The 15,840-nt window shown below is 34.4% G+C and overlaps 1 protein-coding gene across 4 annotated transcripts in view; it reads left to right on the plus strand.

The window, feature by feature from the left end:
- LOC115213932 (beta-1,3-galactosyltransferase 1-like) overlaps positions 1–15,840 on the plus strand; it is a 270,873-nt gene that overhangs the window by 127,204 nt on the left and 127,829 nt on the right. For 3 of the 4 annotated variants that reach the window (XM_036504844.1, XM_036504845.1, XM_036504846.1), the window contains exon 2: positions 1–430. This exon is cut by the window's left edge and continues 452 nt beyond it. The gene's annotated coding sequence lies outside the window, so the exon portion shown is untranslated. Of the gene's footprint in view, positions 431–709; positions 715–5,110; positions 5,123–15,840 lie in introns of those variants that run through there. The other variant, XR_005000079.1, reaches the window with a different exon arrangement.

The following is a 15,840-nucleotide window of genomic DNA, read 5'->3' on the forward strand; positions in this document are numbered from 1 at the left end:
ACAAAACATAAAACAATATGACGACGAAAAAAATAATTTAAATTGTGATACAAATATAGTTATATCTTTTACATTATCAACACCATTAACAATAATAAATATCACAGTAAAAGGCAGAAAAGTGTTTACATAAAAAAAGAAACAAACAAAAAAAAGAAAAAAAACAGCAAAATACAATATGTTGCTAAGTCTGCTATACAGTTATTACCCTTTATTTTACTACTACAACTACTGTAACTACAGCTAAATCTACTACTACTACTACTACTACTACTACTACTGCCGCTACTACTTCATTCGGCACTACTGTAGCTGCTGATGAAAGTGGTGATAAATCCCAGTCATTTTGGAAAGTGTATTTCATCATTTGGACATTGTAAATCTTACAGAGGTGGAGGAGGAGAAAGTATTCGGGAACAAATAATCAGCTGTAAGTGTTCCACTTCCATTACATTTAATCATTTTTTACGTTTTATTCATTTCTATTTATTATGTATTTTTCCCTTTATTTTTCATATTCTTTTTCGTTTTCTACTCTTATTTTTTTTTGTACTTTTCCTTTGTCTCTTCATTTCTTTCGTTCTGTGTTTTTTTTCTTTTCGTCTTACTTTATTTTTCTATTTTTTTCTTCACACTCATCTTTTCTTTCTTTTTTTTTATTACACATACATGTTGCTACCTGTTTATTTTTTCTTTCTGTCTTTCTGAGTTTGTGTCCAGGGGCTATATCAGCTTCTTTGAAAACATCGTTGTCTTCACTTTATCCTTTGCTCTTTGAGACGATATCAAATGTATCAGGATAAATGCTTTGGAGTAATTATGTTAGTCTTCTTAAGTTCACATCATAAGTTTGCGGCAAAACATCTCTCTTGTTCTTTTCCTTGACTAAAACAATCGTTATTTTCTTTATAAGTGGTTGAAGATTTTTTTAATTTTCTTTCGGACTATTCATTGTTTTCATCATCATCGTCGTCGTTGCCGTCGTCTTCATCATTATCAGCAGCAGTGTCTTCCAGATACACTGCCATCAAATATGCTGACGAGTACTCTCTATATCCCATGCTGTCACTATCGTCCTTAGTTCGCGCTGTATCCTGTCAACACTTTATTGTATAATCATGCCCATCACTCGACACCTGTGTAGTTAAAGCTGCAGTTTTTTTACTTGTTGGTTAACCCAATTCAGTCGTGATCAATCGGAACTAGGATCGAAAGAAATATGTTCAGACATTCATACATTAACTATCCTGTTTTTTTCTGAAACAGTTGGCCAGGCATCTACAATCAAATATATACTACATATTTTTTGGTTTGGGTTAGATTTTTCTGTCATCCATAGAAAGCCAAAGTCTCTTTGTTTTTATTGTTGTTGTTCAGCCTAAGGTTGAGTTTGCTTCGTCTATGGTATGATAAAAATGTAAATGACTTTTAGCTTTGGTACCCTTGTATACAATGTCTCAGTGTACGATTAGATAAATTTACCTGTCGTATCTGGCAGATTGCTCCAATACGCATAGAATTATTTTTCCTATTCTGTGTTTGGACTGCATAAACAAAGCCTTGTCTTTGCATTAAGTGATTTTGTCAATGTTTTTGTTGGAATATTTCTTGAAAAATGCATGACTCTTGATAAAAGTAAATCTATTGGTGAAGTTTAATTTTTTATGCGTTGATCTGTTCCAAACGCAGTTATGTTAACATTGCAATATATGCCATTATATGGTCTTAATTTATTAATTTGGATGCATTGTGAGGAAAACAAAGACCGTTTATGTATCTCTCCTCTTATTACTGGTTCGATTGCTTTAAACATAACTGATTTGTTGACGATATAAAGTAAGCTTGGTACGCGTTTCCATGTTATTGTCTCCAATAAAGGGGAAAATGATAGATCCATGCCTTTTGTTATTTTTAACGACTAACAAGCTCACTTGCTATGCTGCCCTAGGGAAACATGTATAGAATTGATTTACTGCTAGTGAGAGGTCTCATAAATATAACCAGTGACAATTGAAGTACTTCATAAATCCTTTCAAATGCATCATGTTGAACTTTGTTTAAATTCTACCCTTAGTTCTTCCAAAAACACGCAAACTTAAATCATAAGGTACATAACCATGAAACTAATCTCAGTCCCCTAAAGTTATTACCTTGTGCCAAGATTTGAATCCATTATCACTGCTATTATTTTAATACATTTATTTTAAGATTACCATGTCTGGAAAGGTCGCATAGATGGCAAAGTGCTGAGTAGCACTTGCTCTCCGTTCCTTTCTCTTGATTAATGACCGCGTTTAAATCATGCCAGACAGCTTCGACACTACATTTTATCCTCTTGTTTGCTTGCAAAAAATATTTGCCATGACCAGTTCAATAGACTAAAGCTACTTCAAAACATAATTTGTGTATCTTGTTACAAATTAGATCATACAAAAAAAAATTACTGTGAGTCAAAGGGTCCCTAGGTGATCGGGGTTCAACAAAACCTAAGCAGCATATTGGGCAGAAATATCAAAAGCAGGAATTTTCACTTAGTATATGGTATATTAGTGATTGAGCAAGAAACCAAGTTGAGGAACAAATCAATGTGTCTCCAGAACATAAGTATTTACTAAACCGATTATTATTTATTGAACAATTATCAAGAAAGGACATTTTAGGATAAGGGTACAACATTTTTTGATTCTAGAATGGATTAAATACAATGAAATACATTAAGGAATATATGTATAATAATGCAGCCTCTCTAGTATATGACACAACATTTATAGAATAATGATTAAAACTCGATTCCAGGATATTTGATTTCTTGCAAATCTGCCACCAACCATACTAATATTTGTGAGTCATTATTACGAGTAGGAAGGATGATGCCATTATGGCTTACAGAAGCATTCGGGCTGTACATTCATGTTTAGGTTGAAATGCAGCACTTCAGCGACTACAAGCCTAAAGCGTTGTGGATGAGTTCAATATAAAAAGAACAATAGATTAAGGAATTCGAAGTGTTCGAGAAGATTATAGTATAATGTTACCCAAGTCTCTGTACTGTAATACACAGCAGAAAATGCCATAATTCAAATACTGTGTGCGATTAAGTATTGTATCATGGAAGCCTATCACCATATCATCCTGAAATTGTATCTAGTTGCTTAGTGACATATTTCGTGGTCAACTGTTTAATTTTTATCATCGTAGACAAGGGTGAATATTGTCAAAGGCATTGGTCCTGTTTCTAACCTAGAATCTGCTGTCTACTACCAGTCTAATCTGTCTAATACACTCTTTCAAAGATTTTTACAATGCACATGTCTATTTTCTCTTTTATATTTTCAAATTGGTTCGTGCCGAAAGTGTTCAACAGTAGCCAATATTAATTTAAAAACTCTGTTCTACCTGTCTGTAACGTGGAGGTGACAAGCCTTAAGCAATACAGAAACGAGTTAAAATATCTTCATAGAAATATATTCATCGCAGTATATCGATAGTAAGATTGATATGAATGCTCTCTTATGTAAAATTTATCGAATCCAAAGAAAATTCAAACCAGTCATGGGAAAGGCAGTTATTTGTCTTAGTGCCATGTTTTAATCTCTGCCCAGCATATTTATGACTTGGTGGTTCGGATTACTGAAATCTGAAAGTAATAAAATTACCATTGAAAAAAATCTGTATTGGTTTCTACTACTTAGTTAAAAAAAAATTACAAAAGTGTAATGGAAGTACATGTTCTTCCGAACTGGTCTTCAACTTGCAGCAAGGTTTATATAATTGGCAGCCATTAGCATGTTAAGCAGATTAAAATTTGAAGAAATTCTCTACTTTTGGCTGAAACTATCAAGAATTATTAGCATTTAGATGAATGCAGCAATCGAATTTATATGATTCGTAGACTCCTCAGCCAAAAGGAAAGTATTTCAACCGCTTCAACAATGTGTGAATGTGTGTCTGTGCGTCATTTGGCAGTTGTATATTAATTTTATACTCTGCTAAAGAGGTCAAAAACCTTTTATCACTTGGCCGTAGATTTTTTTAGACATCACCTAATTGCCACTGAACAGTATATATATATATATATATATATATACATACTGAGACCCCCTTCGGTCATGACTGACCATGGGATTGCACCTAGAAAGTTACTCTCCCTGGCACATTCCGGGCAAGGTTGTTTATGGAAGACCAGCAGTCGCCCATGCATAGCGGACTCCCCTCTCCACGCCACCAGTGTTATCCAAGGGAAAGGTAGATGCCGATACAGCTTGGCACATGTGACGTCGCAACTCATTTCTACAGCTGAGTGAACTGGAGCAACGTGAAATACAGTGTCTTGCTCAAGAACACAACACGCAGCCCAGTCCCGGATTCGAACTCACAACCTCACGATCGTAAGTGAAAAAGAAAGATTAACTGTGTGTATGTCTGTGGTGGAGTCTGGAAACTTGCATCCACATATCTGCTGTCTGGAGTGTATTTCTTCCTCATAGTTTGCGGGGCCCACGTTCCGATGTCTTAATAATCCCCATCGCCACCACCGCCACCATCAAGAATAAAAACATGAAATACAAATGTTAAGAATATCTGACTGAAAAGTACAACAGTGAAACTTTTCATTTGTATGATCTTCTGTCTGTTTCTAATTTTAGCCATACTATATCCTCTAGTGATATTTCTTTGCTATTGATGTAACAATTCATTTCTTATTCGGTGTCTACACTCAGTCTCTTGTTTTATAGCATACTGCGAAATCTCAACAAATGCAACAAAACTCATGTCACACAAATATTTTCCTAAGTGTGTAAGTGCACATGGCCGCATTTTCTAACATGAGAAACAAGTGACAGTAATATTCCCTGCCAGGATTTATTTAAAACAATTTTCAATGATCCTCGGATTTATGAAGGAGTTTCATTCAGAGAGTGAACGTCCAGGTGAGAAAGCTTAGTAAAACATGAAAATCACTAATACTTGTTTGAAAAGCCTTCAAAAATTTTAAGAATAGCTCATTACATCTAAGTCCATCCATTGTTGTATATAAATGTAGCATATATATTCTCCTGTCACGAAGTCCATCCATCCATTGTGAACGCACAACCTGAAGTGGTTCAAGTGTAGCCGACAGCTCGGCTACGATTACAATAGTATATAATTTATGTTCTCACTATCGCATGAGCATACACAAAGACATACACACACACATAAACGTTTATGTATACGCAGTAACAGACAGTTTCCTATGCACGATAACTACAATTACAATATATAATAATAACTCTATCCATACTAGACTGGATATGTATCTCAAACACTTATAATTTATGCAGTACTTTCGATTGTACGTCGTGTAAACGTTTTCCAATTATCTTCCAGCCCTTAGTGTTCTGGTCCCAATGCTTTCCTTCCATAAAGTACAATTCAAATTGCAGATGCTGAACGTGATCGTCCCACTGTCGGCTACACAATGCTGGGAGATTCCCTGTAATTCTACAACCAGCATGTTACTGCCTAACTGCCCCGAATCCCAGAAGATTTGATAGATATGGATAAGCTGATTTTATAATAAATTTATGTAGGTAAGATTGGCTGCGGAAATGCAAACGTGGGATAATTTATTTGTATCCATACTGATATTTCTTTCATTGCAAAATTGTGGTTGTTTGTGTATGTGTGTGTGTTGGCGTGTGTTTACACGCATGTGTGCCTGTAAACAAACGCAAATATTTTCATAGTTATATAAATATATACTCTTCTGCTCTTCTCCTCTTACCGAATATTTACCATAACATTTGCCAAAACCGGATATCAAATAAAGCAGTAAGAGACAGTGTCAGACAAAATGGTTTGTTTTGCCAGACGAGAAACCAAATACTTGACATATGAAACAACGTGTAAAATGTCAGCCAAGAAGCAATTCTTTTCCATTTAGCAGGAGGGGAAAATCATGCACGCAAACGCGCGCACGTGCAGACACATACACACAAACATACATCCACTCATCCTCTCTCTGCCTCTCTCTTTCTCTCTCCCTTGCACACATCCGCAAGCACAATACAGAAGTATACAGAAATCCGGAGTAGTGAAACGGAAAACGAAACCATGGTTTCTGAGATGTAGTGTCCTCTAGCAGAGCTATAATTGTTTTGTGGTGTTATTGGTGGTGGTATCATTGTTTTATGTATAGACAGCAATGAAACTGCCGTTCCAAAGTTAAACTGTGTGGGAAAATGATATAGAGCATAAGCTTTTCTGCCTAAAATTAAGACGTCTACACCTCTGGCACTCTCTGTCTACCTGTCTAACTATCTCTGTCACACTTTCTCTTTCTCAGTTTCTCTCTCTCTCTCTCTCTCTCTCTCTCTTTCTCTCTTTCGCTCTCTAGTTATCTGTATATCTGCCTATCTTTTCATCTCTCTATCTATTTAACTTTCCAACAAACTGTATATCTCTATATTTTGTAATATCACGATGTTCAAGACATCCGAAACGTGCTGGCATATATATACAAGGTTATTTAAACAGAATGAACCGATTTCAATCCGCAATTTTTAATAAGGAAAAAAATTGAAAACTCCACAAGTCACACGTATTTACCCACAATCAACTTTTATTTCCTGTCTTAAAAATGTTCAATGTGGCCACCTCCTGCAGTACGGGCAACATCAATGCGATAAGGAAATTCCTCCCAGACGCCTATCAGCATATCACGATCCACTGAGTTGATCGCTGTTCTTATTCGATGATTAAGGTCATCGAGATTTGTGGGTTGCGGTGGAACATAAACGCGGTCTTTTACATATTTCCACAACAAAATTATCATACTCATCGAATAATAACAGCATTCAACTTGGTGGATCCTGATATGCTGATACGTGTCTGGAAGGAATTACCTTATCGCATTGATGTTGCCCGTACTGCAGGTGGTGGCCACATTGAATACTTGTAAGTCAGGAAATAAAAGTTGATTGTGATTAAATACTTGTGACTTAGATTGGGTTTTCTATTGCTTTTCCTTATTAAAATATTGAGTAATGAAATCGATTATGTATATCTATATTTGAACATATATATATATATTATATATATATATAATATATATATTCAAACATATAAGGATGGCCATACTAGGCTCTTTCTAGTGAGTCGGATGTCCTATTATGGCCATGCCTTATTTGCTTGAATGTATATTACATAGTCTATTGACTATGTTTTCTTTCTCACTTGACCGCTGGTAGTGGAGAATTTTTCTAGAATATTTTGCTACCCTAAAATTTATATATATATATATATATATATATATATATATATATATATAATATATATATATATGCTTTTAATATAACGATAAAATTTTAAGATATTTTATCAGTGGCCAGCCTATCAAAAATACATTTTACATATTAAGGTGAAAGTTATACATATATATGTGTATGTGTATAGACACCCGTACAGACACACTCATACACACACACAGATATGTGTCGAAAGGTGAATGTTACCTCATTAGGTAATGTGCCGGACACAAGTTAACACATTGCTCATGGGAAGACTAACGCTTTTACCATTTTTAAGAAAAGCTTTTCTCGAGCTGTTAGTCAGTTTATTATGTTTGCTCACACGTATCCATTTTCGATTTTGATTCCGTTCGGTCTTCGACATGTATCTAGAACCTGAAACAGGAATATAGTGAAGCATGTTTGCAATAGAAACTTTAATTCGAAAACATTCAGTTGTATCATTTTACGATCTAAACTTAATTGTTATTAATAAGCGTTTACGGAATAGAACTTTCATTTTACTGCGGAGTATCGGGAATATAAAGTTAGTGTAAATTAGTGTTTCCAAGTTTTAGGTTTAAAAATAGGACTACGTTCTTAATGAATTTATTACACTCATTAAAGTAATCATCAGCAATTCTACAATAATACTGCTGTTTACTGCAGTAAATAATTGAATTACTTAGCACTTAGTAGCAACGATATGGAATGGGCTGCTGAGGGCTAGTTGCTTGTGGGTAAGCAATGATAATATATAATAAGCTATCATGTAATCAATAGCCAAAACAAAAGCACAAATGAAAGAAACAATAATTATAATTCTCAATATGTTTTAATGAGATAGGAATCCACACTGGGAGAAAGCACGAAAAGTTTATGTAGATAATTCAATTCTGGATAGTGTATTCTATCAGAAAGCCCAATGCAAGGTAAAACAATGACTATGCTTTAAATTCAGGGTGATTCAAATGTTGCCATACATAAAAGCAATTTATTTTTTATAAGAAACAAATTGTTTCCTTTAACTCTTTCTTATAAAATAATACATTTTTCCTATGTGTGGTTACTTTTGAATCATCCTGCAGATATGATGGTATGGCTGTATAAAACATTAATAAAATAGCGGTATTTTTCTCAGATGCAGGGTTCTATAATGTCATTCCATTTTTATGCAGTACTGAACGAAAGAAAATTTAGTAGATCTTTATTTACTCATAGATCATGACTTCTAATTAGTGTCGATGTATTATATCATTTTGTTGGAGTAGAATATTTTAATATGCTTTTTCGAATGCCTTGTAAGTGCTTGGAATACGGACCAGATAAGTCGTAAGCCTTAGACTTAAAGTGAATATTATGTGAAATATAAGTTGTTTTTTCTGTACGATAAAATGACTGTTCGATAACAAATTCTTCAAGCTCTATGAAATAAGAGCTAAGTAACGTCTTCATACCCCATAAAACTACACCTAGATAACAGTTTTTCAAGCGTAAACGAATCAAAGTTAGATAACGGTTTCAAAAAGTCATTGAGAAACAAAGCTAGATGGATAACAGTTTCTCGAGCCCTTCGAAAACACAGTTAGATAAAAGCTTATCAAAATCTATGAGAACTCAGCGCGACGACGGTTTCTTAACATCCTAAATGACAACACTTTAAGAGCCCCATGAAACCACCTCTCTAATCTGGCTAATCCAAGCCTCATAAAAGCATAGCTCCACATTGAATCTTTTAATTATTGTGAAACTACAGCTAGTTATCTCTTCTGCAAGAGGTGGCAGCCACATCTACTTCAAGCCTCACCCTCCTCTTCTAGAAATGGAAGGAGACATATACATGGATAAATATCTGGAAACATATATGTAGATACAGCCGAGATAATTTGGATAACAGGACCTGCAATTGGATAAACAATAACCACATTGCTATTTCTTCTGCTTATATAGCAAAATTATATATTATTAAATATTTATGTTTGCATTAGAGAAATGAGAGAATAATAAGCGTTAATATTTTCGTTCATTGCATGAACGATATTTATGATCGGATTATTTACTAAATTAGAGCATTGACGATAAACCGGTGCCGAAAGTTTAATTGGTAGAAATTTAATTCTCTACATTATTGAACTGATTTGCGATAAGTATAAATGAAATATATAATTCCATGATCATAGTAGACGCCAGGAGGTATAAAGGAGATCAAAAGACGAATAATGTTGGCAAAACCTGCATTCTCAAAATTTTATAACATTTTCAGAAACCGTACTCTGAGCATCAAGACCAGGATCTTAATTGTGAACTGATATGTCTACCCTGTGTTAATGTATAGGGGTATCGTATGATCTGTAAACCTCAGGAATGAGGGGGTGCTTGGAGAGCTGTGGAATGTAATTTTTAAAGAGTATATTGAGGATAGCATGGACAAATCATTTCATGATAAAGTGATGACTTAGGTTGCAGTAAGTAGGGAAGTACCTCGTGAGAAAGGGGCCCAAGCAACTGAAATTTCTTGGTCATGTGAATTTAGCGATGGACGGAAACACTGAGAGGAAAAGAAGCAAGGAAAGGAGGAAGGATGATATGGATGTCAAGCTTGCAAAACTGAATGGATGAAGCATTAAACATCAGGAAGTGGAACTGTTGCAGAAAAAAAAAATAAAGAACTATGGCATAATATGATTGCCTATATCCTACATTTGGGACATCGCATCTAAAAAGGACGAAGAAATTCCATGAAAGATCAATTAAAGTTCCAACAGAATTGCGAGCAGTTAATTTTCTTATGTCCTTCCAAATTTGACTCATTTCAGTGAAACGTGGTAGCTGACGGGCAAGAGAGCGACTCCTGCAATCGTCTTGTATTCATTACAAAGGAATAGATATTAGCCCCATGAAATTACACGCCATACTCGCGTGTACTGCTGAGAAATCCAGGTATCAGATTCCCCGAAATTAAGATCGTATTCCTAATATATGAATAATAAATACACAGTCACAGAGGCTCCCAATGTCAAATATAAATACATCTCGTATATATCATATACAGAGAGACAGAGAGACATGTGATAGAGATAGTGAGAGAGAAGGAGGATATATATATATATATATATATATAATGCAAAACTGGCCCCCGCCCCATGATCCAAATATCCACTAACATTATTAGTGTTTCGTTTATGATAACATTTATCATTGAGCCCATCCTATCGTGCATTTGTTTGGTTCAGTTCATCTGACCCTGTCATAGTCTATTAAAGCCTTGCCTCCCTGGACATTATTGTATCAACGTTTATTTTCAGCTCTTTTCTATTCCATTGTAAAACTGCTGAGATTTATGATATGGGAGAATAACAAAACTGCAATAATTGAATACAACATATTCACATTTACGTACGGATATAGAAAAATAGATGCATAGAATGACTTAAAGAAAAGTCAGCTATGCTTCTACAAGCATACATAGAAACAACAATATTAATAGCTGCAGCAACAACTAATATAACAACAAATATAGCTACTAAGAATATACCAGAAAGATCAACAAATACTACAAATGCAAAACACACAAATGCTCAATTTGACTTAGAAAGAGAGAGAGAGAGAGAGAGAGAGAGAGAGAGAGAGAGAGAGAGAGAAAGAGTGAGAGAGTAAAATCAATAAATCCGGTACCGCAAACAATTATGAGATCAGTTGGCCAACTGACAAAGAAAATTCGGTCTAATATTTCTAGGAGTATAGTAAAGATGGGTGAAATCAAATTTGAAATCCTGCTCTTGATGAATACATACATATATACATACATACATATACAAACACACGCTCACACACACACATATATATATATATATATATATACATGCATACATTTATACACGCAGACACATATATGTTTGTCCACTCATGTGTGCTTGTTTATGGATATATGTATGTGCTTATGGTATCTAGGTATGAATATATGTATGTTTGTATGTATGTATGTATATGTGGATGGATGGACGGTTGGACGGATGGATGGATGTACGTATGCCGTGTTTGTATCTGAATAACGATTATTAAACTGACCACACGATGACAATATAAAATCTGATTACTGCAATGTTTACAAGACGGGACGTCAAACTTCGTAGCGGGTAATCACTATATCAAAAGATCTGGTTTGCTCATAGCCGTTATCGACTAAAATATTTTTTAGAAAGTCTACAGAATTTGTTGTACAATAATTAAACATTAAATGATGCTTAGTATATACGAGTACGATTATATACATACACGAAAACACCACCAGTATCGCCCGGGTATATGCGCGCACACGTAAATGCATTAAATACAAAGTTCATATGATTATTTCTATATATCTAGACACGAAGACACGATTTAAAATCTAACGCGTACACAAAAACATGCTTGCTTTAGAAATATACACACTCACACACATCACATACATGTGTGTGTGTGTGTGTGTGTGTGTGTGTGAGTGTATGTGCATGTGTATGCATGTATGTATACACACACGCACATACTGTCAGTGTATGCCCATTTGATTTTATCTCTATTAAATACTGGTACAAATAAATCTACATACCAAATGGTAGTCAAAATGTCGGTAATTTCTCTCCTTCGAAACCAAATACACCATCTACTCTTTCGATAATGGCGTCAAATAGATTCAACGTTTGGGTGTGTTTACGTATGTGCATCTATATGCGTAAACGCGTGAGCACAAGCACATACTCACGCTTATATCTTTATATATACACATATATTGCATCTTCTTAATGAATCATTCATACAAGCCCACCAGTACAAATAGCAAAAAATATACATAATATTATATAACACACACACACACACACTTATATATATATATATATATATATATATATAATATATATATATGCACAGCACCACGTATATCAGAAATTATCACACACCTATCCAATAATTCACACACACACATGCATCTGTCTGTATGTCTGTCTGTCTCTGTCTCTGTCTCTCTCTCTCTCTCTCTCTCTCTCTATGTATATATATATATATGCATGTGTGTGTATATATATATATATATACACACGCATACACACGCAGGCACGCACTCTCGTTCACACACACATACATATATATCTAGTGAGAGAGAGGGGGAGCGAGAGCTGAAGAGAGAAATAAACCTATTTAAATTTGTTCATATTTTCAGTGAACATAACTTCATTATATTTGTCCCAGATATTTGTGAAATCATATATATATACTCTTGTGCATATATCCGTGTACACACACAGAGACACACACACACTCAAACACAAACACAAACACACATACACTCGGACTCAGACACAGGCACACACAGACACCCCACCCCATATATATATTATATAAATATATACACACACACATACAAGTATGTCTGTTTGTGAGTTGCTTGTGAGAATTGGAGTGATAGAAAAGGAACGGGGTGAGAGCGGTTTGGGAGTGAAAGGTCTCAAAGTATTGTCAATTTTTTTTTTCTTCACCCTCAACCAACCTATTGATTTCCGTTTAAAAACAGCAATATTGAGCTGTTTACTTTCACTATGTGGCGCTAATCAATAAAGGGAAATAATATTCCATTGCTAACAGAAACCGCTTAAAATCAATGAGTGCTGCAAATATTCATATTTGAGAGGAAGAGGAGGCTCTGACTATAGTAAATAACAATATTTATTCTGCTTAAATCGTACAGGTACTTAGTTCGAATCCTAGCCTTGCAAATGATTTTAGTCTAGTTATTCGAATCAAGTTGTTGATAACGTGTTGATAACTGAATTATATTAGAAAACTGGACAGCAATCCTATATGCAACATTCTAATATCGATATTGTGGTTTTGTAGTTGCTAAGATAGCTTACCTGAAACAGTTCCGTTTAACCAACTGGGTGTAAAGTCATATTAATCACATCGTGAGGCTAAACACATAGCTCTAAACACTTTAAAAGTTGCATGATTGCTTATCATTCATTTATAAGTTCAGGTTTTCCCTAAATAGTAGTTAACAGAGACGTCACAGCCAGGATACGGTACATTTCATAAATAGCATTTTAGCCTGATGCCCTACGTTTAAATCATTCATTGATCTACCAAGCTGAGTCAGTTAAAATGAGAATATAAAATACTACACGACATGATCTACATTATTCATTTCGGTAGATATATCATCGAAATCTCTTCAAGTAATACGCTTTAAATTGAGAATGAACACTTTGAATAATTTTGCTCCAGATATCCCAAACCAATTCAAATGGCATAGGGTTAAACAACAACAGCAAAACTACATTACACAGAGTGCTATATTACGCTTAAAGGGCCACTTCATCCCTCTTCTCATCAGTCTTAAAGAAAAGCGTCAAGAAGGATGTATATCTTTCTCTTATCTATCAATTAAAACGAAATCATGCATTTGATTATCCTATATGTTTTCCTCATGTAGGTGAGTTAATAGTGATATGAGGTTTATCTGACAGCTAATTCTAGTTAATCAATTCATTGTGTTGTTAACGCACCTTAATGTTGACATGGCATAGAATAATAGTTCCGTATATGGACTTCTTTCCTTCCAATATTCAATTTTGTGCCACGAAAATAGATTCTATCCAACATCGAATTTTCTAAAAAGAATTGTACCGAGCGCGTATCTTTTTGGTATTTTAAAGCACAAGCTATTGGAAGAAAACATTTTTTTCTCTCCTTCAAAGAAGAAATGTTATGAAATTATATCCTTCCCTTTATCTTCACTGACACTTCAATTTCAAAGTAAAAAAAACAAAAAAACAAAACAAAACAAAGAAATAAAATTAAAAAAAAGAAAGCAAATTGAGATTCCCGCCTGTTTTGCCAACAATTTAGTCCAAAATACTGAAGACCGATAACACATGTCTGACGCCATGAAAATTAACTAATAATGAGGATAATGGTAATGATGCTGATAATAATAATAATAATGAGAAGAAGAAGAAGAGAAGAAGAAGAAGAAGAAGAAGAAGAAGAAGAAGAAGAAGAAGAAGAAGAAGAAGAAGAAGAAGAATGCTTTAAAGATTTTAACGAAAACGAATGAATAACAAGAATTAGAGACGTATTTAAAGTAAGATTTAATTAAAACTATACAAAAAGAATTTGGGTTTAATGAACGGCGTTGAGGTCTTATTGAGTTGCTTCTATCACATTTTCTTCGACTATTTATTTTCTTAAATTATTTTCTCTGTAGCTAGTGTTATTGAGTTTGTTGTAAAGGTCTGTGGAACGGATGGGGTTTGACAAAGAAAAGGAGGGGAGAGGAGAAAGTGAGAGAGAGAGACAGAATATAAAAGACAGAACCTCATTTAAGAAACTATTAGAAATTGCTGTAAAAGAACACATTGTATTTCAATGAATGCTGTTAATCCAATTTTTGTCAATAGTTGTCACAATGTCGAATGGCGGCAAAAAGAAGCGCCCTCTGTTAACAGATAATTTAAACTAGGTTCTAATTTATTTCTTCAGCAGTAGTTCTTTGAAAGATATTCAATGCTCATTTCTCTAGCACTTTCTACATTTTCTCCTCTCTTGCTTTTCATCAAGACAAAATGAGCGAACAGGGGGAAATATAGAAAAAGACGGATACAAATAGAGTTCGTGACCTCTTCAAATATAAATATATATTATCTTTAACACGTTTCAGTCATTAGACTGTGACCATGCTGGGGCACGGTCTAGAAGAATCTTACTTGAACGACACCGGTCCTCATACTTTTAATAGTCTGGTACTTATTATATCGATCCATTTTGCCGAACCGCTATGTAACGCGAAAGTAATCACTCCAGCAAAGATTGTCAAGCAAAGATGGGGGACAAACACAGACACAAAACATGTATACACAAACGGGCTGCTTTCAGTTTCTCTTTACCAAATCCACCTACAAGTCTTTGGTCAGACCGAGGCTAGAGTAGGAGACACTTGCCCAAGATTCCACGCAGTAATTTGAAGCTGGAACTTAAATTTCTTATCACACAGCGACGCCTACGCACGTACATGCATGTGTTTACGTGTATATATATATATATATATATATATATTATATATATATATATATATATATATATATATGTATATATATATACAGAGAGAGAGAGAGAGAAAGAGAGAGAGTGTGAGTGACAGAGAGAAGGGGGATATGAGGATATTTGGTCAGGATAATCCAAACAAATAGGTATGCGTAAATTTTTTATCATTCAATATGTAGATAAATTTTAGATAAAATTAAATGAAATTAAATGTCCTTGACCTGCGTTGCCAAATATATTTACATATGTGTATATATATATATATATATTGTTGGTATATTTCCAGATATACACACGCAGGCGCATAGATATACACAGAAACATACGTGTATACATACATTATGCATACATGTGTATATACCCCAACCCCAATATATATGCATATATATATATATATATCATTTGTAAGGAACATTAATCCAAAATAAGCACACTCGAAGATGTAGAACAGTATATACTAAAAATGAGGAGGGCCGTTTTATGGGATTACCTT

The sequence above is a fragment of the Octopus sinensis genome, linkage group LG7 (assembly GCF_006345805.1).
Source record: "Octopus sinensis linkage group LG7, ASM634580v1, whole genome shotgun sequence".
Lineage (NCBI taxonomy): Eukaryota > Metazoa > Mollusca > Cephalopoda > Octopoda > Octopodidae > Octopus > Octopus sinensis.